The 25,951-nt window shown below is 39.4% G+C and overlaps 1 protein-coding gene across 4 annotated transcripts in view; it reads left to right on the forward strand.

The window, feature by feature from the left end:
- Positions 1 to 25,951, forward strand: part of INPP5A (inositol polyphosphate-5-phosphatase A) — a 312,516-nt gene that overhangs the window by 15,089 nt on the left and 271,476 nt on the right. The window lies entirely within an intron of this gene.

Below are 25,951 nucleotides of genomic sequence, written 5' to 3' on the forward strand. Positions count from 1 at the left end.
AGCGGAAGAACAGAGTTGACATACTTTATCAATTTTCATGAGTAGTTAAATACTAGAAGAGGGCAGTATTTACATGGGTTTGGACTCTGTTTGCAAGGAAAGAGAACTAGGGATGATGGACACGTGTGTATTCGTGTGTGTGAATATTTGAGTGGATTTGCAAAAGTACAGGCAGAACATTGGTAAAGGCTAACAGCTTAAGCAGTTGTCCTGAGTGGGAAATGCACTGCTTCACGTCAGATCCCACAAGAGAGGAACTACTATCCCATTAAGAGGCTCCAAGTTGTCTTATTTTATTTGAATCCCCCCTCCACCGAAAACAGATGGTCATCAATAAAATAAAATAAAAAGCAACCCCAATCCCCCCTTTTTGTGAGCCATGGTACCCCTTGCGATACCTTATATAAGTCCCTTAGTTCCACCCATTTTAATTTCTTTTTTGGGGTATAGGTTGTTTTTTGGCCCCTAAATTGGGGGAAATGGTAATAAATGGTGCAAAATGCAGTGACTTTGCTCCTCCTCAACCTCCCTGACCCCTTAAAGCTAAAAAAAGAAAGAAAAAAGAATGACCAGAGAATGCCTGAAGTGATGTCACATCACTTCTAGTTTCAACACTGTGGCACAGTGTGGGCCACCAGGAAAACATGTGCAGATCTCTCTCTCCCTCCTCTCTCTCTCTCTCTCTCTGTGTGTGTATGTGTAAGAGAAAGGGAGAGAGAGAAAGAGTGTGTGTGTGTTTGTGAGAAAAATGGCCTCCACCCCTGTCCAATATAAGATAGTAATTACATGATTGCCTAGAGGTGTGCTGCTGCTGCTGCTGCTGCTGCTTGGTTTAATGAAAAGAAACCCTGAACTAGTGACAAGTGTGCATATATATGTTGGGGAACATGCTCTGAATACTGATATCCTTTTGAAATCTTCTCTTCATCAGATTGTAAACAATTCTTGGCCTGTATGGAAAATTTGTGTCTCATTTCTATGTGTACATGTATCTGGCATTCAGGATGTGGTGCGTGAGATCAACTGCCTTGATTTTTATACTGGAAGGCCTTAGGCTTTATGAAAGAGTGAGTGGCTGTTTTTGCTTTTGGATGACAATGCTGCTTATAATTTTTGAAGGGTAATTATGCAGCCTACAAATGAAGCATTTCACTGGTCAGAGATAATTAACTTCCAAAGCAGTTTTATTCATTTTGCCCTCTGAAAAAGAACACAGCAATCTTAGTGTATATTTTATTTATTTGATATATTTCTGTCTAACCTTTTCTCCAGAGACCTCAAGATGTTCCCTCTCCCTTTACCTTTTCATAACTACTGAGGCAGGTTCAGCTGAGATATATTGACCTGACCTAAAGTCACCCAGTGAGTTTCATTATTGAGTAGGGGCTTGAAGCCTGGTCTCCTGAAGAGGCTAAACACTCTACCATACAAGCCCTCCCTTCATCCACCATCTTGAGGGAGAGGGAGGCAGGCGAGCTCCAAGAAGCCAAGTCCTCCCTCCAGTCCATCTGCCTTGGTCCAGGCCTCAGAGGGAGAGATGAACTGCTGGACCTAATCCCCTTCCCCACCACCATTCCCTTCTCCTTTTGTGTCGTGTCTTTTTAGATTGTAAGCCTGAGGGCAGGGAACCGTCTAATTAAAAGATTGTATGTACAGCGCTGTGTAAATTTACAGCGCTTTATAAATAAAAGTTAATAATAATAATAATAATAATAATAATAATAATAATAATACCTGAAAAAGTGGTTGATGACTGTGACATGGTTCATTGCTAAGATTATCCACTTCCCCCATCCCCCCTTTTGTTGTGTGCCTGTAATAGTAACTTAAGGTTCAAGTGATACTATGATGTTTTACATAATACCTGAAAAATATGATCTGGCTTTGTGTGTGGAAGCATTATGGTGGCTTCTCCTTTCTCTCATCTGAAAGCTTCTCTGAATCAGCTTGTATTCACAGTTCAAAACTTTGTGGTCAAAGGGCAAATGAAAACCTGGTAACTGACCATGTAGTTTTGGTCTAGGTAAATAAAAGTTGTGTATCTCTCTGTTTGTAGGCTTTCTTAAACAGACTATCCTTTTTCAAAGGAGGAGGTGGGGCTGGCTCTATGGACCTTTCCTTGGGATAGGCCTAATGCTGCTGAAATGCCAACTTGTTCCTGTATTCCATATTATAGTTAAAGGAATGAGAGCAAGCCAGATATGAATTTTTATTTTCTGGCTGGTTTGATGATATGGAATAGACCATGGCTTACTGCTGAGGTGGAACTAACTTGTTGTAAATAATGGCATCGCTTCTAATCAGCCTTGTATTGTTACCAACTCTGTTGTTTTGAAAAAGCGATGCAGCAACTGGTAATGTAGTTTCCTGTTTAGTGTAACAAGTTAGGGTTGCCATATCCCGCCTGGGGGTGGGACTTTCCCGGTTTTGGACGGGTCCGCACGGTCCCATCCCGGTTAGACCTTTGTCCCGGGTTTGCCCCCGGCCCAGGCTTTGTTAGCGCCTCACTGCGGCGGCGCCTTTGCCTTTGGCCAGCCTCAATGAGGAAGAGAAACTTGGGAGGAGGAGGATGATCCGGAACAGGAGGAGCTGTGGCCCAGGGGGAAGGGAAAGGGCCATTTCCTAAAGCCATTTGGCACCAAAAATAAGTAACAAGAGGAGGAGGAGGAGGAGGAGGAGCAGGAGGAGGTAGGTGCCTTTTCCAATATGCATTTCCCCCTTATTTAATTTTCCCATGTGCATTTCCCCCTTATTTATTTATTTCCCCCTTATTTATTTATATCAGTCAGCTTTTGAGATATGGGCCCACTTTTTTTGAATCCGAGAGAGTGTGACTTTCCAAAGTGTCTTTTTGTGCATTTTTTGTGCTTTTAATGCTGCCTTGTTGTGACAATGATGGTGGTGATGATGATGATATTGATATCAGCAAGCTTCTGAGGCATGGCCAATGTAAGTTGCTCTGATTTTTACAAACTCATGCGCAGTGAAGAAAAACCAAAGTACCTTGATCAACACTTCTGAGAAGTACAGTTTTTTGCAAGAAACCTGAAATGGCAAATCCACTTCTTGGAGTTTATCGCACCGGGGATAAAACGTTCCCCGATGCGTTCTAACGAGCATGAGCGCGGGCGCACGGAGCGTGATGGGAATCCAATGGGGCCCAGAATGCAACTTTACCGCACAGGGAACGCCGCCGCGCGTTTCCGTCGCGTTCCCATCGGGTTCAAGTTCCCAGAAATGGCGTCCCCTGGAACCCGTTGGGAATACGATGGGAACGCGCAGCAGCGGCGGCGGTGTTCCCTGTGCGGTAAAGTCACGTTCTGGGCCCCATCGGGTTCCCATCATGCTCCGTGCGTGCCCGCGCTCGTGCTCGTTAGACTGCATCGGGTAACGTTTTATCCCTGGTGCGATAAACTTCCTTGTGAAACCACCTTGACATGTTCAATATGCATGGCCATGTTAAACCATGCTAAGTGTTAAACCCAAGGGGTTTGATTATGGAATAAGCCTCTGAAATATGCAAGAGGCCATGTTCAGTAAAGCCATGTGAAATGCCCAAATGTGCTGTTGTGTGTTTTGGAATGGGGAGGGGGTGGTTTGGCCAGAAAGGGAATTACATTTCTGCCATCTGTCTAGGAATAATGGCAAAATGTCCTCCATTTTGATCATGCCTAAGAAACATGCACTTATATTAACATTTTTAAAAAGCCATCAATTTTTTGTGTGTCCTCCATTTAAAAAAATGTGTCCCACATTTGAAAATGTTGCCCTACATTTGTCCTACATTTGTCCCGGTTTGGAGGTCCTGACTTATGGCAACCCTAAACAAGTAGTTACACTGTTTAGCGTATCAAGTAATGCAGTTTTCTTTTTAGTGTAACATTTACTTGCAATGTCTGAAATGTTGGGGGATTGGAAATTTGGAAGCTTATGGGTCATTGTGACAATTTTCCTACAGTATTTGTAAGTGTATTGTTTTTCATAGTAATAATAATTATTTTTTTTTAAAAAAAGTGTTACTAACTTGTCACTTTCAAAGCAATAAATAACAGTTAAAGGCTTATGGAAAAGTAATAATGTCCATCAGTTTTTTTGAGATAACGTTCCAGCTTTTATTGAAAACCTGGGGAACTGCAACTTACTTAAAAAATGATTTGCTACTCCTTTTCTCATTTTTTGGCCAGAAAATGGTAGTTGAGTGTGTCTAGGGGGGCAAGGGCCACAAAAATAACTTGTGGCCACAGGCATCTCCCAGGTGTACACTTTGCCCATCCCAGTTTTCTGTGATGGGAATAAGCTGCAAAGAGTTCCCCTCACTTTTCCCCTGCTTTTACTTCCATGCAGGTTAAGTGGTGATTGTTGTTGCATTCATCCTTGGCAAACTGTAGTTAATTTTCATGATTGGCTTGAAGGAAGCTAAGTCGAAACCTTAGGGTGTGAAGCTGGCTTGTTTCAACAAACCATAGTTAATATTCATTGCAGTTTATGCATGAAGCTTAACAACACAAATGAAAGCTTCTAATTTTCTGAAAGCGAAGACAAGTGAAAGGAAAGCAGGTAAGCTTTTGTCCACTGCACCATGTTTCCAACACAACATACCATGATACTTGAATTGGTCCAGTTCTTTTCCTTGGTTTTAGTTCACACATTCTTTCTATCAGACAAGCAGGTCAAGAGAAGTCAAGTCACGAGCTTTCATATGTGAACCAGGGCTAAAAGTTGCTTAGAATGACCTGCAAGGTGATTGGTTGATCCAAAACATTTTGCCAACTGAGCCATAAATAATGACACCTCAAGGACTAGGCACACTTGAGAAAATTTCTGGAATTGGTTGAAAGGGAATATATTATTTCAGCTATATTGTTTGCCTGTCCTTCTGTTTCAAAGGAAGGCAAGGGCAAGCCCGCCTGAACAAATCTTGCCAAGAAAACTCCATTATGGGTTCTTCTTAGCATCATCATAAGTTGAAAATTCCCTGAAGGCATACAATAACCCTCTTCTCTCGAGGCAGGGGGAAGAGTCCTGAAAGCCTGTAGAACTGAAATGGGACTAGAGAAACATATTTTTGTGCAGTATATTGTTTATACATGCTACCCCGTTTTGTTGTGTTTATCTATGGGGGCAGATCTGGCTGCTACCACCATCCCTTCTGCTTACAGCATCTTCCTCCTGAGGCAGCTGCTGTAGTAGGCATAATGGCTAGGAGCACTGTTGGGCCCTATGTAGCACTTCAGTGTGCATGTGGGGGGGGTGTGTGCATACTTGGTTAGTGCTGCCACATGAAAGGTATTTCCCCAGCATATGGCAGAGGAAATGTGTATTAGGACGAATGACTTCATTGGGTCCAGGGGCAATTTGGTGCATCCCAGAACCACTGAGAGTTATATATTCTACCAATGCAGGGAGGGGGATGATGAAAGCCAGCATTTTGCTTGTTATAATTAGCTTGTTGCTGTTTCTTGCCAAAGCTAAGCCATTTAAAGGAGTATTTGTGAGCTTCAAACAAAGTTTTCTGTACTTGCCACCACAATTCAGCAGCAAACAGATACTAGTTATTTAAAGTAAATCACATGTTTGCTTTAAAAAAATTTCTCCCCATTTTTTAAATCCAAAATTCAGTGGGACTGTTCAGTGTTGTCTTGGTGGTCGTGGAGAATCAGTTTATGGGTTGCATTTCTCACTTTGCTATAAATATTGCCCCCTTCCCTCCCTCCCCATCCCTTGTGAGTGACATGGTGCAGTTTTCATGTTCTCTCTGGCATAGATTTTTAACTATATCTCATACTGTATAACTACTCCTGGAATTTCCCTCTCAGATGTAGATCTTTTGTGAAGGGCCCATACAGACAGGCCAAAATAAAGCTGCTTTGGGTCACTTTGGAGGTATGCTGTTTAAATGACGCACACATCTTAAGAGGCCAGAAGCTGCGCCAAAGCTGCACTCCAGTCCTTAGGACTGGAGCATGACTTTGATGCAGCTTCTGGCCTCTTAGGACGCATGCATCATTTGAACAGCATGCCTATATAGTGACCTGAAGCAGCTTTATTTTGGCCTGTCTGTACAGGTTCTGAACAGTATTTTAGCAGCTGTTTCTGCAACATCATTTCTAACTGTATTTGTGAATTGTGTGTGATTTGGGATGTACTAAAATCCATTTTCCCCTCCCATGACCCATAGAAACCTGGTTCTTTTATTTCACTGCAGCAAACTGCCTAATTTTAGAGATCTAGCAATCTAGGAATTCCTATGGGAACAGCAAAGCTAATTTTCCCATAGGAACGTCTGGCAAAGTAAACTTCACTTCATATCAGCAGTGTGTTCTGGGAGTTTAAAAGCTGTGTTAGTTTTTGGTCTGCCTTCTACTTGCCCGTGACCAAGTCCTCTGCCCAAAATTCATATAAATACATTATTATGAAATATTTGAGGTAGTCTCTATTGCATGTAGGATTTTAGTACATGTAAGATTTTATTTGCTGAAGGGTTATTCGTTTATCCCAGCTTCATTTCATGTTTGCTTTTTTGATGTTGTCATATTCTTCTCAGTGAAATTCAACAATGGCTACATTTTTGGGGTGTTATCTCTAGTTAGGAAATTGGCAAAATTGTGGCAGTAAGGGTAGCCACTTAACACATTCCCAAATGTCTAAAAAATAGGACAGAAGAGTCACATGAAACTGGCATTGATTAATTTATATGTGTACCGTTGGCCCTCAATATCCATGGATTCTGCATCCTTGGATTCAAACATCCATGGATTGAAAATATTATTAATAATAATAATTTTTAAAATTCCAAAAGGAAACGTTGATTTTGCCATTTTTTAAATAGGGGAGACCATTTTACTACACCATTGTACATAATAGAACAATAAATAAATAGATTTGAGCATCTATGCTCCACAGGAGGTCCTTGGACTAAGTCTTAGCAGATACTAAGTGCCCACTGATATATACTTTTAACTAGTTTTACTGTAATTAAAGCAGAAATACCATACATCTCAATCTAGTGGGCAAGACCTAGAATGGGTGACCTGCTTGTCTGGTGCTCAGTTTGCTGTCCTGATTGACAGATAATGGGCACCTTCAAAGCCCCAGCTGTTCTCCATTCTCTGTCTTTAAACTAGACTTGGGCTGAACTGCCCTTCAAACAGTTTGTAATTTCATACAGAGTACTTTCCTGTATAAAATAAAGCACTACTCTAGCGGGTAATAAGAGGAAATCAGCATGGTTACAAAAAAGTATCTAGCGCTGTATTAATTTTATGTAATTTATTTGCTAATGAAGATTTTAAAACACTTTTAAAACATGCATTAGTACACATAAAAAGTAAGGATGGATAATTAAGATGCATTATTCCTCATGTTAAACAGAACGATTTTCAGTTTCTCCAGTATAATACTCTAATTCTTCCATTCCATATTTGACACATTTTATAATACAGCTATTATAGTATAGCGTTATGAACTAGAAAAGAAATAGGAAATAGAAGGACTGTAAGAAGAGCTTTGACAACCAAAAGACGAAGAGTTTAAACATACCCATTTGAAGCTTTCACAACTGTTGATGAATTTGATTTTTTGAATATGTTTCTGAATACTTCATTGAGGATCCAAAGAATGTGACATTAGTTCTAGACACCCAATTTCTACTCAGGCATACTATTAGTAGTAAATGCTCATTATACTGAGCACAATGCAGTATTCCACAGTAAGGATTTTTACCAGATTTTAGTGTTATGATCTACCACTTGTGGGCTTGAGTGGGCCTGTATCTCTTAAGTAACTTTTTGGGTTGTTTGTGAACTTCAGTTGCTAAAAACATTTTGCTAGTTTCTCCACTAAAAAGTCATAATTTCTTTCAAGAAGAATTTGGTTTCATTTTGAAAGAGCTATGTGATCTAATGAAACTTACTCTTGAAGACTTGTCTTGACTAGTCCTTTTTCTCAAAGTAAGGATATGATTTGCACACACACCTCAACTGTTTACTTGTTGGATGTAATGTAATGGGAAGCAGGTTTTAACTTTAACATTCCTTCTTACTTTTCTTGCTTTTCTCCTTGCTGCATTTGTACAGCACACTGTTGGATGTACTGTACAGGCAGAAAATATCATTTTTCCCTCTACTGGGAAGAAAGTGTTAAGGAAGCGCTAAAAGCTGTTTCCTTTATTTGTTGGCAAAAGCCTTCCCAGCTGAGCTTTGGGGGCTTTTAATGCTTTTTGCACTAGCCACAGTATTCCCCACTATTCCTTTAGGAAATATTTGGTCTGAACACTAATAAACACCATCTGCATGTCTTTAGCAAGATGAAAAAGAACAGAGAAGCAACTAATGTGGGATCTACACTAGCAAAAAAAAAAGTCCATATCCATTTTGATTCTGATCCTTTTGGAACATACGTTGTATGACCGTTTTCACAGTGAAAGTCCTTTTTAGGCTTTAATGCTATTTAGAAAAACTCATTTTTCACTCCACAGTTTTAGGGGGAAATGGGTTTTTAATATGTGTGTCCTGCACCCAATTCAGGATTGAGTTGGAATTGGGGAGTGGGGTAGGGTGATTGAAGGCAGGACAGGTGGGTGGTTACCGAGGTCCTACAAACATGGTTTCACCATTTTAAAAAAAGTTCATTGACAATTTATTATTTTATTAAATTTTCTGACATGATTTAGATGGGGTAGTCATCCAACGAAAGTGCAAGGTGCGTTTGACAAGACTGATAGAAAACAAGAAAGCTTTTTGGCTGATAGGTATGGACATGTATGTCGGGAACAAAGACAGAAAATAATCCAGTGCAGTGATCACATGGAAATGTAGGACATTCCTTTTTGTCCTGATGTGACTTCTGGTGGGGGGAATGTGTGGCTGTCAAAACACACTGGGTTCGGATTGTAATGGGTGCTAATGGGAGTCAGACTGGGGCAAGATGGAGCTGTATTATTTTACAGATGTGGCTGCAGCCTAGATCTATTTTCTTTCTGAGGATTGCCCTTACCATGGGATATAACCATTGACCAGAAATTGAAGCATAAATCAAATGCATCAGCTGCTTTTATGGATGTCTTCGGAGAAAAGCTTTTTCTTGCCTGCCTGCCTATCTTTCTCTATTGGTACTACTCCCAAAGTGGTTGTATTTCTGTAGGGATATGAAATGGTTGTGCATGAGCTTTTAGCATGAATGCTTTCTAAACCACCATTTCTCTTACTGAATAAAAATTCCTTCCAGTTATAGATCTAAGTAGTGTGTACTTGACAGCATTATAGTCAAGGTAGGACCACTGAGACACAAGATGGAGGTATCAGTATGTTCAAGGAGAACTCCATGGTTTCAGAAGTGAGGGTGGGACACAGACCATAGAGAGGGCATTCATTCCCAAATCACTCCAATGAAGACTATGCATGCTCAGTAGCTAGATGTCTGATGGACAATATAAAAAGAACAGAAAAGTATGGGATGGGCATAGTTTGTTGACTGGAATCTGAAAGAAGAGTTCTCCTGCAGTGAAAGGAAGATAACACTACCATGTTTTGTTGCGGGTCATGCTTACATGTAGTTATATTGTGCAAGTATTTAGCTTATCACCAAATATGTCCGTTTTCCTACATAGAAGATTAAACATATGTGAATGCACTTACCCTGCAGATTCTGTGATCTAAATAGATTTGTTACTAATCTGATGTGAAAAACTGCTTGGCTCCTTTCTACACATTTGTTTTCTCTCTGTTCCTTAGCTTCTAAATATACGCAACACAGTTTCATCCAGATTTTGCATGCTTTTGTTTTCTTTTTTTAATACTCTTTCTCATAGTTTCTGTTTCCTGATCACTTTCTGTCCACTTCTGGAGTGTTCTATTCTAGTTTTTCGTTATGTGGGACAAGAACCATAACCAAACCATAAAACTGCAATCCCCTGAGGGAAGGAAATGATAATTTAAGCCAGTTGTTAAAGCTGTTGCATTTATGTGGCCCACGCTTATTTGACACCACATATAAGGTAACAGTATTATTGAACTGCAACCAGAAGTCTGCTTACAGTTGCTGCCAGCTGGCAAAAGGCACATAATAATAATCAAGTCACTAGTAAGATTCCTGCCCATCCCCTGCCTTAAAAGCTAAAAGCTACACATAATCAGAATATTAAGTTGAATGCAAAATGTACACCATAGAGTATGATATGAATGTAGATGTTTCCTCTTGCTCATTTTAGAAATAAAATTGCACAGATGAGAAGTCTTTTTGCAGTGGGTCAAGGATGCAATGGAGTTGAAAAAATATATCTACAGGACTGCTTGGAGTTTATCACACGAAGGAGATCAGGAGTTTATCCCATGAATATCCTGGAAAAATTGTGTAATTGCGCAAAATGATTTCACACAACATCACACAAAACCTGCCATTAAAGTGGTCACAAAAAAGCATTAACACGCATCTTTATACATTCAGGATTTCAACGTCAATGCATTTCTAATATCACTTTATTTGCACAATTGTATGTGATAATTGTTCACAGCATGATATTTTTGTGCAATTACTTGCCATTTTTGCTTTATTTACGGGATGCTTTAAATGTGCTTTGAACAGACAATCAGAGAATTAATTTTGTGGAGAATTAATAGTGCTGTTCTAATTGTTGACAATAAAATGTGTATCAGGCATCGCATTTCAAGTACAGAGAAAGCAGGATATATTCTTATAGTGGAATATATCCTTCATGTGAGTATTTTCATAATGATCTTTAAAGAAGGAAAACTAAAAAGAAAAGGACAGGGAGAGAATCTAGCAGCACCCCTGTAAACAACTGATTTATTTGAACATGAATTTTCATGAATTTTAATCCAGCTCTCTAGATGCAATGGCGGAGTACAGTATTAACATACAGATATTGAAGAACAATTAATTGTTGTTCGACTCATAATTCAAGTCATTTGACATGTGGTGCTTGAAGAGAGTTCTACCAATACCATGCGCTGCTAAAATGATAAATGACTAGATCCTAAAGCAAAACTGACCTGAACTCTCACTAGAAGACTAAAACTGAAAATATCATGCTGTGGACAAGTCATGAGACAGAGTCAGTCACTGGAAAAGACAGTACCTGTAGTTCTATGTAAAGTTGAAAATGGTAGGAAATAAGAAAGACTGCATTAGATGGATAGACTCAACTAGGGAATCCATGGTCCTGAATTTGCAAGATCTGAGCAAGGGCTCTTGGCGGTCTCTCATTCAGAGGATTGCCATAGGTCAAAATTTATTTGGCATCAGAGAACAATAACAGGTCCAAAACACACTGAAGAAATAATTGTGGGATTGGGATCAGAGTGCGATGGCATGCAGAAATAAGCAAGATGAGAACCTGGTAGTTTTGGTGGGTGGGAAAAGAGTATCATATGATATGAGATACAGAAAGATGCCAATTGTGACCTTGAGAAAAGATTCAAAAGTGTTTTTTCATCCTTCCTTCCCTCCTTCTTTTAACCCTCCCATACTGAAAAAGACTAACATAGCTATCTAGTTGAAAACCAAGGAGGGAAATACAAAGGGAAAACACTGAAATGGCACTGGTTGTCCACATGAACCTTTCAGCATATGATTGAAAAGGTCCAGGTGAATCATAATGTAGTGAGGAACAATGTTTTAAGGCTATCAGCTTCATAACAGACTCATGTTGCACCTTGAAGACTTACAAATGTATGATAATGATAGAGATATGATTACACTATAATTAGATCTAGCACAGCCTTCGTGCTTGTAAACAAGTATTAGGGCAACAATGTTCTTGAGCCATATGGAATAATTAACTGTGCTTGTGGATTCCTTCATGCTGTTGGAGAGCAGTGTTGTAATGGCTGTATACATTGCTATTTTCTGGCTTGACATTTAGGAATACTGAAACTAAAAGGGGGATGAGGGCACATTCTTACTATGGATGGTCAAAAAGCTGTTTTAAAGAATGTGTCTCTGTGGGTAGCTGTGCATCAGTAGCACTACCACCACTTCCATTCCTGGCTGGAATAGCTTTGAACAGGAATGACAGGAGAGTGTAACTGGCAATGAAATCACAACAGAGGTTGTCAACCATCTGTTAGAAATGAACCAGCACTCCTCCACACTTTGAACAACATACATGGGGATTTAAACTTTAAAAAGTAGGTTTGCCTTACATTTTAAAATCATTCAACTAGATGCCAAAACATTAGCCAATAGTCCATTTTGGTAAACACGAATGAGATCTCATTTTGGACTTTTGCATATTAATAACAATAACTGAATAGTTATAGAGCTCTCAAGGGTTAACTATCATTATTATTTTACCAAAACCAGTTAATATTTGGAAAGATTAATTGCATAAATACAGGCGGGATACAGACGGGCAAAAACGGGTGTATTCATGACGTCATGAAGGTAGAGCCTTCAGACAGCCCTTACCTGAATGCCGCCATGAACACGCCGCCCGCACGCCCCAAGCGGGAAGAAGCGGCATTAAAAAGGTGCTGCTTTTCCCCGCTTCTTTTCTATATACTGCGCAGCTGCGCATCTCCGTCTGTAAGCAGCTGCACCGGTACGCCAGAATTGCTACACTGCTTATTTAAGTTGCCCATTTAAAGGCTCCGAGTCAGCTGCGTCGCATAATGAGTCGGGGTCCTGGAACATGCGCAGTTTGCACCGAGGCTCTAATTAGAGCATCAGATGCCATGCAGATGTGGAAGCTGCAGCACAGCTGCACTCTATTTTAATGCTCGTAACCCTAACCCTAACCCTAACCCTAGAGCAACATGTATGCATGCGCTGCTAGAATTGGGGAAAGTTCGGAATGTAAAGTGAACCCCTACACACATTCCTGTGCCATTTTCACCTAACAATAAAAAACCCCTAAAACTTTAAATATTTACATATGTACAAGGGAGGTGATGGGGGATGGCAGGGGGACAAGCGGTGGCAGCGGCGACAGCTGTGGCTGTGCATTGCAGATTCAGCAAGAGCACGGGGACCAAAGGAGAGGAGGCATCCATGATGCTGGTGACATTGACAACATGCAAGCGGACAAGGATGCCAACACCAGCTGATCACCAGCTGGCAGGAGACCACTATTGTTCTTGGGCAGGGCGAGGGAAAAAGTTTTAAAGGGGCTTGGGCGCTTTAAATGTGCACATAGGCTTTGTGCCGCCGCCGCTGAGCACCGCAGCTGCGCAGCTGCGCATCCACCAGCCGGCAAAAGAAAAAAAAAAGCCCCGTTTTTGGCTGCCCGTGCAGAAGCTGCCTCTCTCTTTGCAACGTCCTGCGAGGTGGCGGTTTGGAAACTGCGGGTCAGAAACGGCCCCAGGTGAGGCGTCTTCACTGCCCCCCATGTGGAAGCCCCATCACCTGAGCCACGCCCCCAGGGCGGGCAGTCTGGAGGCTCCGTATTCAGCAGAATACACCTCCAAGACGTCTTCCCCTGCCCGTCTGTAACCCGCCACAGATTTGTTTTAATGTTTAGTTTCCAAATATTTACAAATTATACTGTTAAGTGACAGTGTTTATGTGGATAACACATGGAGACTGCTTATGGACAGGGGACATAGGGATCACTAACAAAAAACATGTGTTGCATTTAAATGAATTGTAATGGTGTGATATGGCCAACCCTGCAAGCATAGTTTTCCAGTGTGTCATAACATGCTAATTGGATTGTATAAAATGTCACATGTGCTTGAATATTGCTCACTTTACATTTGACAGTTCAACAAATACAATCCAGTTAACGCGTTATGACACACTGGAAAACGATGCTTGCAGTGCTAGCTATTTTTTAAATAGCAGTTTTTGGAACTTTTGTTAAGGGCATATGTCTGGACCCAATTGGTAATCTAAACTAGAATAGATTTATTGAATCCATTGTTGCACAGAGAACCAACACCCCTATTGATTAAGTGGGTCTACTCTGAAGGATTCAAGCTAATGTTAATAATTAAGAATAGTTACCAGTTAAATGTAGGAATGTTGCTTTAAATATGAACTGAATTTACTTTTTCACTTCAAATATACAGTATATTCATGTAGTTTTCTATAACTACATTATCTGAAGTGCACTTGACAAGCCTTTGTTATCAAATGACCTGAAACCGGGGATAAATGGATGAAATTTCGTGAATACTGGTGTCTTCAGTGGGTAAATGACCCATGCTTATGATATGATAATAGTGTTGTTGGATGGAGCAGAAAGTAACCAAATGAGATTTTGGGAAACAACCGATATTTTCATATCTGAGTAGAGGTCCTTGTTAAAGCTGATATATGGGAGGCATAACTTAATTAATTATTTCAATAATTAAACCAAGTGTTTTATTCCTGAATATTACCCCTAAAGGCTGCTAAGTGCCTTCCAGATATAAATAGTAATACATTCTCTTCAGGGCATAATATTGCAAACAAGGCACAAGGGATAGAACTATGAAGAGATAAATACTGGAAATTTTATCCTGAGATGAGGTGAAAAACCAAATAAATATCTAATGTATTTACATATGTTTTGTTTGTTGTGTGCCTTTAAGTCATTTCCAATTTATGGCAACCCTAAGGTGAACCTATAATGGGGTTTTCTTGTTCAGAAGAGGTTTTCCATTGCTTTTCCTTGAGGCTGAGAGTGTATGACTTGCCAAAGGTCACCCAGTGGGTTTCATGGCTGAGTGGGGAATCGAATCTTGGTCTCCAGAATTGTGGTCCAACACTCAAAACCACTATGCCACACTAGCTTTGTGCAGTATGTATGTGGATGTCAAATAATCCATATCCATAATCTACACTTTTTTGAGCATCCGTCTCCCCTGGAATCCTTTCATTTGCCCATAAGAAGGCAAGGGATGTTGGCTTAACCCCCACCCTTATCCCAACTGCTGGTACCCATAACACATGGTTCAGAGGAGTGTTAATTTCCAATATTTATCTCTTCATAGTTCACACACACACACACACACAAAATTTTAGATGTTGATCTTATACCAGGTTTTCAAATATACACCATTCCAGTTTTGGAATACTTTCTGGATGCACACATAAAAACATTTTAAATTGTAGACCAAACCATTGTCCCCATGAGGTCAAAAATGTGTCCTCTTGTTGTGAATATAATTTATTTCATGTGAGGACCAATTATGGAAGGAAAACTATCTCTGGTGTATTTGCTTTGAGATCACAGAAATTCCCTGTGAATGTTTCAATAGTATACTCTATTAATCAATTAATCTGACAAATATATTGCATCTTTTAAATTTAGCCTTTTAAATAGGTTGAAGTGGTGCTGAAGCTGTTTTCACAATTTTAATTATGATTTGTCAGTGTTTTATGGCGTTCTTGTTTTTATAATTTCTGAACTGTTATACCTCAGCTCGGTAGTTGTTATAGGAAGGTAAATATAAGAACAGAAGTAAGGAAATACATTTTGAGCAATCTAGTGTGATATCCTGGCCAGTGGCCTCCCCACCCCTGGTGTCACTCAACCTGGGCGTGATGGGGGGCAGTGGTGGCCAAAAGGGCATGCTTGGCTCTTTCCTTCGCCAGGCAGTAGCGGTCTCCTTGTGAGAAGGCCTCCAACCGCCATGGCAAGGCCAGGAAAAGGGCTCTTGGTCGTTGTGGTAGTGGAGGTATCCTCATGAGGAGGCCTCCGCTACCATGGCGAAGCCAGGAGAAGACACTTGGCCATCTCTTTCACTGTAGTAGTGAAAGACTGAAGAGGCTTCAGTCTCTGTCTGCAGTGGCCGGGAGAGGCACAGTGGAAGGAGAGCCTAATTGGTGTTACCCCTCTTGTGGGGGTGTCACCCAGTGTGGACTGCACTCCCCGCACCCCCTGGTGATGCCACTGGTCTAAGAACTAAGATATGAACTCTACTACTTGAATTAATTCATTATACAAACAATTAATTAATTAATGAGCCTTCCCTCCAGAACTTGCAATATTTGTTGTTTCAATTCTCTGAGTTTTAAAAAAATATCCAAACCACATTTCTCTTCTTCCAGACCATTTTCAAGCAGTTCCCAGCACCAACTGCAATACTTCATTTCCACCCTAGAGTGGGTTTCTTAGTAATTCCCACACTCATTGGAATAAAAATTGTCCTTTTCTGGGTCTCTCTCTTTTTAAAATCTTTTCAAAGAGTTATAGAGCATTGGTGAATCAGTGAAATGGCACTTTTGCACTATAACAGAAGTGGAGCCAGAAGTGGGTGGGACCTGTTTCATAAGTGCACTTAGTATTCCTGTGGTGAGAGCTAGTATGGTTTAGTGGTTTGAGTGTTGGACTGCAAGTTTGGAGACCAGGGTTTGATTCCCCGCTTAGCCATGAAACCCACTGGGTGAGCTTGGTAAAATCACATTCTCTCAGCCTCAGGGGAAGGCAATAGCAAACTTCCTCTGAACAAATTTTGTCAAGAAAACCCCATGATATGTTCAGAAATGACTTGAAGGCACACAACAACAATAGCATTCTTGTTACAACAAATAAGACATCTTGCCTTGCTATTCATTGCTGGTAATAATCTCAAATGAAAAGAAGGATCCTATGTTTTACTGCTGGCTTGTTGGGTCTCCAAAAATGTGTGTGTTTGTGTATGGGGAACCTGCTTCCCTGCCTTCTCAGAGGAAGACTGAAAATTTCTGCAGAGTGCTGAAGTTGCTGGAAAGTGGCAAGAACAGAACTTGGGATTCTTAGCCCCTTGCAAGCAGAGTATTCAATCTAGCATTGATTTTTGCAGAGACAGAAGATAGAAAACACAGATATGCAGTACTACAGAAAAATATTACCTTCACAGGCACATTTGGTGAGGACATGTGAGAGAGCCTTCTCTGTGTCCAGTTTGACTCTTCCCTGCTGTTCTTCTGCAGGGAGGTAAAGGCTTTTTTGTTCACACAGGCCTTTGAGATCTAGAGTATGTAGCAGTAGCGTGTGTGCGAGGAGCCTTCACAGGCACATTTAGTGAGGACATGTGAGAGAGCCTTCTCTGTGTTCAGAGACACCAGATTCCATCTCATCTTGGAAGCTAAGCAGGGCAGCTCGGTTATTACTTGGATGGAAGACTGGCAATTAATACCAGGTGTTGTTGGCTATATGTCAGAGGAAGGAACAGGCAAAACTACCTCTCTGAGTATTCCTTGTCTAAAAAACCCCTAAGAAATCCATGGGGTCGCCATAAATTGGCAGGCAAGTTGAAGGCACATGCACACACAGTTTGTGTGAAATGGCATACTATATATGTTTATACATTTTTATATTTTATTAGTAATTACATCTTAAATATGCTTTCAAACTGTTTCAACAGTGATATTTTAATGTTGAATTCTTATTTAATTTTCATAAAATAACATGTATATTTTAATCTTATTTTAAATTACTGTCAATTGCCTTTGACCCATCCTACCTGGCAGAAAGTTAGGGTATACATTCAAGAAATAAACAAAATAATGCTCAGAGGCACTGAAAATATTTCTTTTAAAGAATCCACCACCAATGATTAACTGACTTTTGACTTAATTTTATATGAGTTTTTTAGATGTGACCAAGTTTTATTTTTGTATGTATTCTGATACTGGGATTTTGTATTTTGCAATTTGTATTGTGCCTTTCTTGATACGGTCAGCTGACTGATCAATAAACTTGTTGTTGTTGATTAACTGACTGACCTTAGTGTCCATTTGTTGCTGCATTGCTTGTCTTCTAACTAGAATGAGCACTTCTTTCCTTATGCACCTTTTCCAATCCAAATTACCAACCCATGCTATTTGAACACTGAAAGAGCAGCGTATATATTGGTGGGGGTGAGTGGGAGTGAGAAGAACTACACATCAGCATGAAACTGAATTGGACAGGTTGTTAGATTCAGTTCTTTGTTCTACAAATCCTGCCCTGCCCAACCTCAGTTAGATTACGGGATAGGTAGCCAGTGTGGTATAGTGGTTTGAACATTGGTTTAGGACTCTGAAGATTAAGGTTTGATTCCCCATTCATCCATGGAAATCCATTGGGTGATCTCAGGTGAAGTCACACACTCAGCTTTAGAAAACCTTGTGGGTCTCACCTTTGTGTCTCCATAAATCGGAAACAACTTGAAGGCACACAACAACAAGTTTCAGTGTAGCCAGAAAATGCAAAGTTGAGGAAGAAAACTGAAAAACAAAACAAAAACACCCCAACAGTCAGTAACAATGTGTGAGTAGGTGCAATGATGACAAGCAAACATGCCACTCTGTATAAGGTCCACAGTTTCTTTAAAGCTTTAAATTAAAAAAAAAATGAATTAACTACTAAAACCATGAATTAATTCTTAAGTAATACTAAAGCATTTAATTTAAGCTCCATATCGCAAGCAAACTGTGAGGGATGTTAGCCATATAAAATATTGTTTAGGGATTAATCATGTGCAGTCTTTAGCAGTGTTTTGTAAGCAGCTGTAAAATACACTGCTACTTCTATTTATGTGCATGAGGAAATTAACTCTGTTCCAATGGAAGACCTGGCACACTTTTTAAATTGTTCTAAATGAATCTTATCTATGGGCCTTTAAAGATTCCACACAGTTTGTTTTGAAGACAGAAGTTTTTAGTAATAGCACAGACTGTTTTTATCCTTGGTGATAAATGTTTGCTCCATGATGTGGCTAAGCTATCAGATGTTGTTGAGCTCTAGCTCCCATCAGTCCTAGACAGCCTGGTGAGTCTGGAGGTCTGAAAATTTCCTATCCTCTGTTTTAAGTTTAAAACCAGTAGGTTGAATTGTGTCTGGAATGTAATTGAGAGTCACTGAAGTGGTATATGCTCCATAGGGTGGCTGCTACCAAATAACCCCGTGGTTGTACTTTGGATCAACTGTCGTCTTCAAAGGCAGTGTCATGCCTTTTATCCAATACCCATCTCTGAAAGAAAAAAAAATGGTCTCTGTATTTTTGTAAACTACCGTATATACTCGACTATAAGTCGACTTCATGTATAAGCTGAGGGCAAATTTGGGGGCCAAAATTATGGATTTTGCTATGACCCATGGATAAGTCGAGGGTAAAATTTAGGGGCATATAGCAAAGGATCTAAAGGATGAAGCAAAGCAAAACAGTGTCAAAAAGCTTACAAAATTCCAGCAGACACAACTCTTTGTGCTTACTAAAACAATATGGATGAAAGAGTAGAGGAGGTTACTGCTTCATATATTATACTCTTGCTTTTCACCAGGAGATGGTTTAAGATATGGTACTTAAACTGACCCATGGATAGTCAGGTTTTTGGGGTCAAATTTTGACCTACATTTCTAAACTTATACACGAGTATATACAATATTTGAAAGTAGTTAAAATGGAAACAATCACAGTCACGTTAAGTACCTCCCTTATTTATAAACACCTCTTCCTGATAGAAAAAGTGTGCTGTATGTGTAACATTCTTTATAAGCATGATTTAAAAAGAAAAAGAAAAGACATGGCTTCTTGAGATTTGAAGCTATTTTCATAGCTTTGGCTTATATACGTCTGTTTCTGGACTCTCCACCTAATGCATTTGAGGAATTAAGCTGAAGTCTATGAAAGCTCATACTTCGAGCTTCTTTCTTTTAGTTAGTCCGAAAGGTACCACAAGATCCCTTTGTTGTTGTTGTTAGCTACCCTCCAAGTCAGCGTTGACTCATGGCAACCCTGTGGATGAGTTATCCCCAAAACTCTCTGTCTTCCACTGCTCTGTTTTCCTCTCTTTTTTCTACTCTCAGCCTTTCTCATCATTATTGTCTTTTTTAACGATTCATGCCTTCTCATGCATGATGTGGCCAAAGGATGATTACTTCAATTTAGTCATGTTGGCTGCCAGGCAGAGTTCAAGTCTGATCTATTCTAGAATTCATTTGTTTGTCTTTTTGGCCAGCCGTGATATCCTCAGCACTCTTTGCAATACCACATCTCAAATGAGTTGATTTTCTTTTTATCCCCTTTTTTCACTGTCCAGCTCTCACATCCATACATAGTGTTTGGGAGTACCATAGCTTGGACCATTCTAACTTTTTAATAATATATTTAGTGCTCAGTTGTATGTCTTTACTCTTTAGGATCTTCTCGAGCTCTTTCATAACTGTCCTTCCCATTCCTGGTCTTCTGCTTATCTCTTGACTGCAGTCTCTGTTCTGAATGATGTTTGTTCTGTAACTATTTCAATTCCTCATTTAAATTTGAATTTATGTAGCTCCTCCGTGGTCATTATTTTTGTTTTCTTCATGTTCCTGGAACCAAATCTCTCAGATATCATGAGCCCACTGTACAACTCTATAACGCCAAGACTAATAAAATACTAAAATAAAAATTCGAAGCTGAGATAATTTTCAAACATAGAACCATACTCCAACCCCAATTTATAAAAACCTTTCCATGTGGATCACAGAAATTGCTATGTCCCTGTGATAAACCATCCCCCAAAAGAATGGAATGGAGCCCAGGGGATGAGTGGATATGGAGGAAACAACAACCAGCGAAACTTGTGAGAACTTACATTTCTTAAGCCAATTTGGAAGAGCCCTTAGTTATTTTTGACACAGCAAGGAAATGAAAGAGCTCTTTCAGTTGTGAGTTGGTGTGTTTATTACTTCAGAGCACATTGTCTGTAAAGCCATGTGGAAGGAATGTAGCCAGATGTTCTTGTCAAATTTGTGTTCTTTGGGTTTACTGTAAGTTTTTGGCAACCAACCCTCTGTGCCTTTCTTTCCCCCTCACACACTCTGTGCATTAATAGTGGATCCTTCCATTAGACTATTGAATACTGCTCTGGTATTTGCTGTCTCAGCAGTACAATTTGGCCATTAACAAGCACAATATAAATAAAGTGTACATGTGGTTTTCTTTGGTTAATTACTCCATGATCTCGTCTTTCTGAGAAACAAACAAAATATAGCAGAAAAGATTATAAGCAGTCCGATTTTAGCTTCCATGTTTATTTTATTTCAGCTGTGAGAACAACTCTTCTCCATCTCAAAATGCAAGGAAATGTCTTCAAGACATTACCTGATGTTGGCCAGATTTTTTTAAAGGACCTGATCAATGAAAACATTTTTCTTTTCATTTAGTTTGCCAGGGGTGTGGATTGTATCTGTAAGGCATTCTCAGTTTTCCTAGCTCTGGGAACAAAATGGTCAAACCATGTCTCACAACTCTGAATAAGAGTCCAGCTTGGGCTGCAGTCCAAAACTCAGTCACATGGGAGTAAATATGGTGGGAATTCCTTCTGAACAGACTTGCATAGAATTGTATGATTGGAGGGAGATCCAGTATGGTGATTCTGTGCTGGCTGTTTGACACATTCCAGATTCAGACCTTGGAACTGTTATATTTTTGGATTACAACTCCCAGAATTCCTCAGCCAGCCTAGTCAGTGGCTATGGTGGCTGGAAGATTTGACAGTAATAAATGCAATAAATAAATAAAGTTTTCGAAATCTGATTAAATAGAGTTGTAGGTGGAGATGCTAGAGAAGGGTGGGATTGTGGCTTTAGCTCAATCTTGCTGCACTGAAGTAGGATTTACCATTCTGGCACAGCTGGAAAGGGGAAAAACATAGTTTGCAGGTGTGGCTAACAGGACAAATCTCAGACTAGAAGTTGCAGGTGTTCTTGCATTGCTTTCCTGACTGCTGATATATTACTGATCTGCATGACGGATAGAAGCCATAATGTGGTCAGAAATCAGCTTTGCAATAAAGGAGCCAAAGGCTTTGCTTACTATCCATGCAAGGTATATGTGTACATGCCTTCAAATCACTTATCAACTTATGGCAACCCCATGATTTTCATAGGGTTTTCTTAAGCAAGGAATATTCAGAGGTTTTACCCATTCCTTCCTCTGTTATATAACTTCAGCACCTCATATTCATTGGCAGTCTCCTTTCAAAGTACTAACCAGGTCTTACCCTATTTAACTTCCAAAATTAGATGGAATACCTTAGGGTATTTAAGATACTCATATGTGTGGGTGCCTTCAAGTTGCCTGTCAACTTATGGCACAGTATTGTGTCAATTTATAGTTGTCCTATTTACGTTATGGAAATTTTCTTTTAAAAAACCAGCTGGAGCCAAATGGTTAGCTAGGGTGGGTTACAAGAACCATACAACTCCCTTGCTACAAAAGCTTCACTGGCTGCCAATCCATTTCCAGGCACAATTCAAAGTATTGGTAATGACCCTTAAAGCCCTAATGGCTTAGGTCCAGGCTATCTGACAAATCCTATTTTATCATATGAATCTGTCCAGGGCGTAATATTCTATGTTCTGGAACAAATTTTGTAGAAAAGCCAGAATGATCCTCTTATTTTTGTCCTTCCATCAGCAGGCTATGATTTTTCATTCTGACAGGCTTTTCAAACTGAAGATTTTATAAAGAAAGAGTTATTAAGAAAGTGCTGAATTGCTTTAATTGCATTGTTTTAAATTGCTTTTTATTATTTGTAATTGTGTTTTTAATTGTTTCAATATTATCAATATTTTAATTCTATTTTAATTCTTTTATATGTTTTTACTTATGTGGTACTTGTTTTAATTTCTTAGCTGCCTTGAGTCCCTGTTTTGGGGAAGAGTCTAGGTGTAAATAAAAGTACAGTGGACCCTTGTTATACATTGGGGTTTGGTTCCAAGATCCCCCATGGATAACAAAATCCGTGGATTCTCAAGTCCCATTAAATATAATTACATAGCAAAATGGTGTCCCTTATAAAAAATGGAAAATCAAGGTTTGATATTTGAAATTTATACTTTTTTTGGACATTTTCAAACTGTGGATGCTTGAATCCATGTATAAAAAATCAGTGTATAAGAAGGGCCGACTGTCTCTGAGCCAACATGGTGTAGTGATTTGAGTGTTGGACAGTGACTCTTGAGACCAGGATTTAAATCCCAGCTTGGCCATGTAAACCTACTGGGTGACTTTGGATAAGTCATGCTCTCTCATCCTCAGAGGATGCCAATGACAACCCCTCTCTGAAGAGACTTGCCCCCGCCAAAAAACGATGAGTTCATAACTAACTGTAACTAACAAGATAAATATTTTATAATTTTATTTTTTTTACAGTTAGTTCTTTATGTTTCTCAAAAATTATGAAAATACTGTATTTATTTTTAGTTACTAAAACAACACCATGCTGGAATGCTACAAGCTACTGGACAATGGTACAACAGGCCACGTTCATACTGATTCATCTAACAGTTGCATTAACACCCACAATGGAGCCCAGGGCAGCAGCCTAAACCAGCATTTGAACCATGTTTCTCTTTTACCATTTATCAAGGCCACCCAATTAAAAGTTACTGTTCCACAGCAAAAGGAGTGAAGTTACAGTGGTAATGTAGTGTAGCTATGCTGAAGTTGCTGGGAAAAAAGAAATCAAATACCGTTTCTTTGTTTGCAAATAGTTACCTCCAAGATCTGCAAACACCCCCCCCCCCATTTACAGTTTACTTGAATGAAAAAAGAGAAAGCAGAGGAAGCTACCATGCACATATAATATAAAGGGAGTGGTGGTTTGGATGGATGGCCATGTGAAAAGGTATGGAGAATACTCTCTGTCTTGAATTCACTGTTTTGTGTAATCGGTTGAATATAGAAATAATATAACAATGTTTACTGAGTTTTGACTTAATGCAGTTATCTTCAGACTGGTTTGATGGACTGCTTTTGCATCATTATGTTTATACAAATATTAATTGGGGATTTCTTTCAGTCCCAAATGGCTTGCTTATGAATATAGCTATCAAATGACAATCACAATGTATTCATCTTTTATTTGTCTGGTGAGAGAAGTGCCCCTATCCACTTCAGTGGGACCTGCTTCTCTATAAGTGGGGTAGAAGACTGAACCTTAGGGACAAGGTATCACTTACTCAGTATACAAGCAAAATGCCATGGCAGCTAAAGTTCATGTTGTCAAATTAGCTTTTGAGCCTGGGTAAATCGGTCCTTTTAAAGCATACAGCTGTTCTCATGTTGTATTCTGGAACAATTGGCAGCCAAACAGTTCTTGCATTGAGCTCCGTAAGTTATTTTTGCCGTGGGTGTATTTATAAAATGTCAAATACTGGGCCTCTTTTAGGATTATTTGGCTTGGTCTGAGATCAAGTTTAATACTGAGCTAGCTGTGAAAAAGGTCCAGCATACATGTAAGATTGTTTTTAAAACTTTTCCCTGCAAGGTGCAGATTAGAATTCAAGTATGAGCTTTGATGCATCCTTTCCTATAACACAAATGTTTTGCTACAAATATCTGTAAAAGTAGATGGAGGTTGAGTAAATAAAGGGAAATGGAATTAACAAAATATCTGGGAAAGCCTTGAGTTGTCATGTATTATTGTTAATATAATTCTGCATTTGAATCTCTCTAAGATATTGATAACCAGAGAGCCAATTTATAGCATTGTGTCGGCATGGGAGCCAGCATTGTGTAATGGATTGAGTGTGGGACTAGGATTCTGAGAGATCAGAGTTTGAATCCCAGCTCAGTCATGGAAACCCACTGGGTGACCTTTGGCAAATCACAGTTGGCCTCAGAGGAAGACAACTGCAAGTCCTTGCTGAATAAATCTTGCCAAGAAAACTCTATAATAAGGCCGCCATAAGTCAGAGTCAACTTGAAGGTACATAACAAGAACAACAAAATATCTGTACAGATCTGAGTAAGTTCCAGTGAGTACAATGGGACTTACTGCCAGGAACTTGGAGTTAGACTTGCAGCCATGGGGAAACAAATACAAACAAACACACTATGAACTAACTGGATACGCTCGATACAGAAGTTTTAAATTTAGTTTGTAAATGTGTTTTTCCTTAACAGGAAAAGAATAATTCCAGTATAGTTTGAGAATGTTAACTTTGTAAAATGCACTTCCTCATGGAAAAGAGAAATATAGACCCATTAAAAACAGGATATCTCTTAGTAGCCAAGTTTTAATACACAGATTTTTCCTTGTATCCTCTGCCTCATCCATTTACCATACAGATGAATATGTTTACACTGCAGATGAATATGAATGTGTTTTCAGCTAAAGACCTGGAACTTGATCCAGCCAAATTAAGCACTTAAATCCTAACATTTCAGTGTTAGCTGAAATGTGGGGAAACCTTAGAAAACCTTTTATTTTGAAATTATAGCTCTCAAGAGTCCCTTGAGCAGCTGGCCTGGGGATTATAGGACCTGTAATCTGTAAATTAACTTTCCTATGCTCTGCTGTAATGAATTTTGTATCAATCTACTTTAGAGAAATTTACAGGTAGTGTCTGTGTTGCATGAAAAGGGCCTTCTCAGTGATCACACTTAAAGTGAAGAATAATTTATTCTAGGAAATTTGGTTGGTAACTTCTTGAATGGCATTTTACAATATGTTTGGCAAATATGATCTTTTTTTAGGTAGGTATTTATGAATTTCCTTCAATTTTCAATTTTTTCTGATGCCCTGTTGTAATTCTATTGTTTTTATTTTATTGCTCAGATTGTTTTATTACATAGTTTTAGCATTTTATTTTATTTGTTTTATTTGGTTTTAGTTGCTATTAGATGGCCCAAGGACATTATCACTTGAGGCTTGGTCTCACCATAATCACATTAGTAAAAGAGTATTTGGGAGCATTCATTATCACACATCTCTACAATAGTGCAACTAGGATGATTTTGCTATCAGTAGTCCCTCGCACTTCTGCATTCTTCCTTAATCCCACCTTCCTGCCCCATGTGTGCTTTTTGGGGAGGTTATTTTTCTTTTAAATGCAATTCCAAAGTTAGGCTAATGCAGTTTTTAAAAGAAAAGAGATGGAGGTGGAGGTGGGAAACAGCCTACCTGGGAATAGCGAGGAGGAGATGGAATAGAGGGAGAGGAGGAGACACCCACACCACATGACTGCCAATATCCTGATGGCCACAAAAGGGACAGATCACATCTGTGGAGTAATGGAGATGCAGTGCTATTTGGAGCTTATTGATGG

Source organism: Sceloporus occidentalis, unplaced genomic scaffold (assembly GCF_023333645.1).
Source record: "Sceloporus occidentalis isolate IW3139 unplaced genomic scaffold, rSceOcc1.0.p SCAF_2, whole genome shotgun sequence".
Taxonomy (NCBI): domain Eukaryota; kingdom Metazoa; phylum Chordata; class Lepidosauria; order Squamata; family Phrynosomatidae; genus Sceloporus; species Sceloporus occidentalis.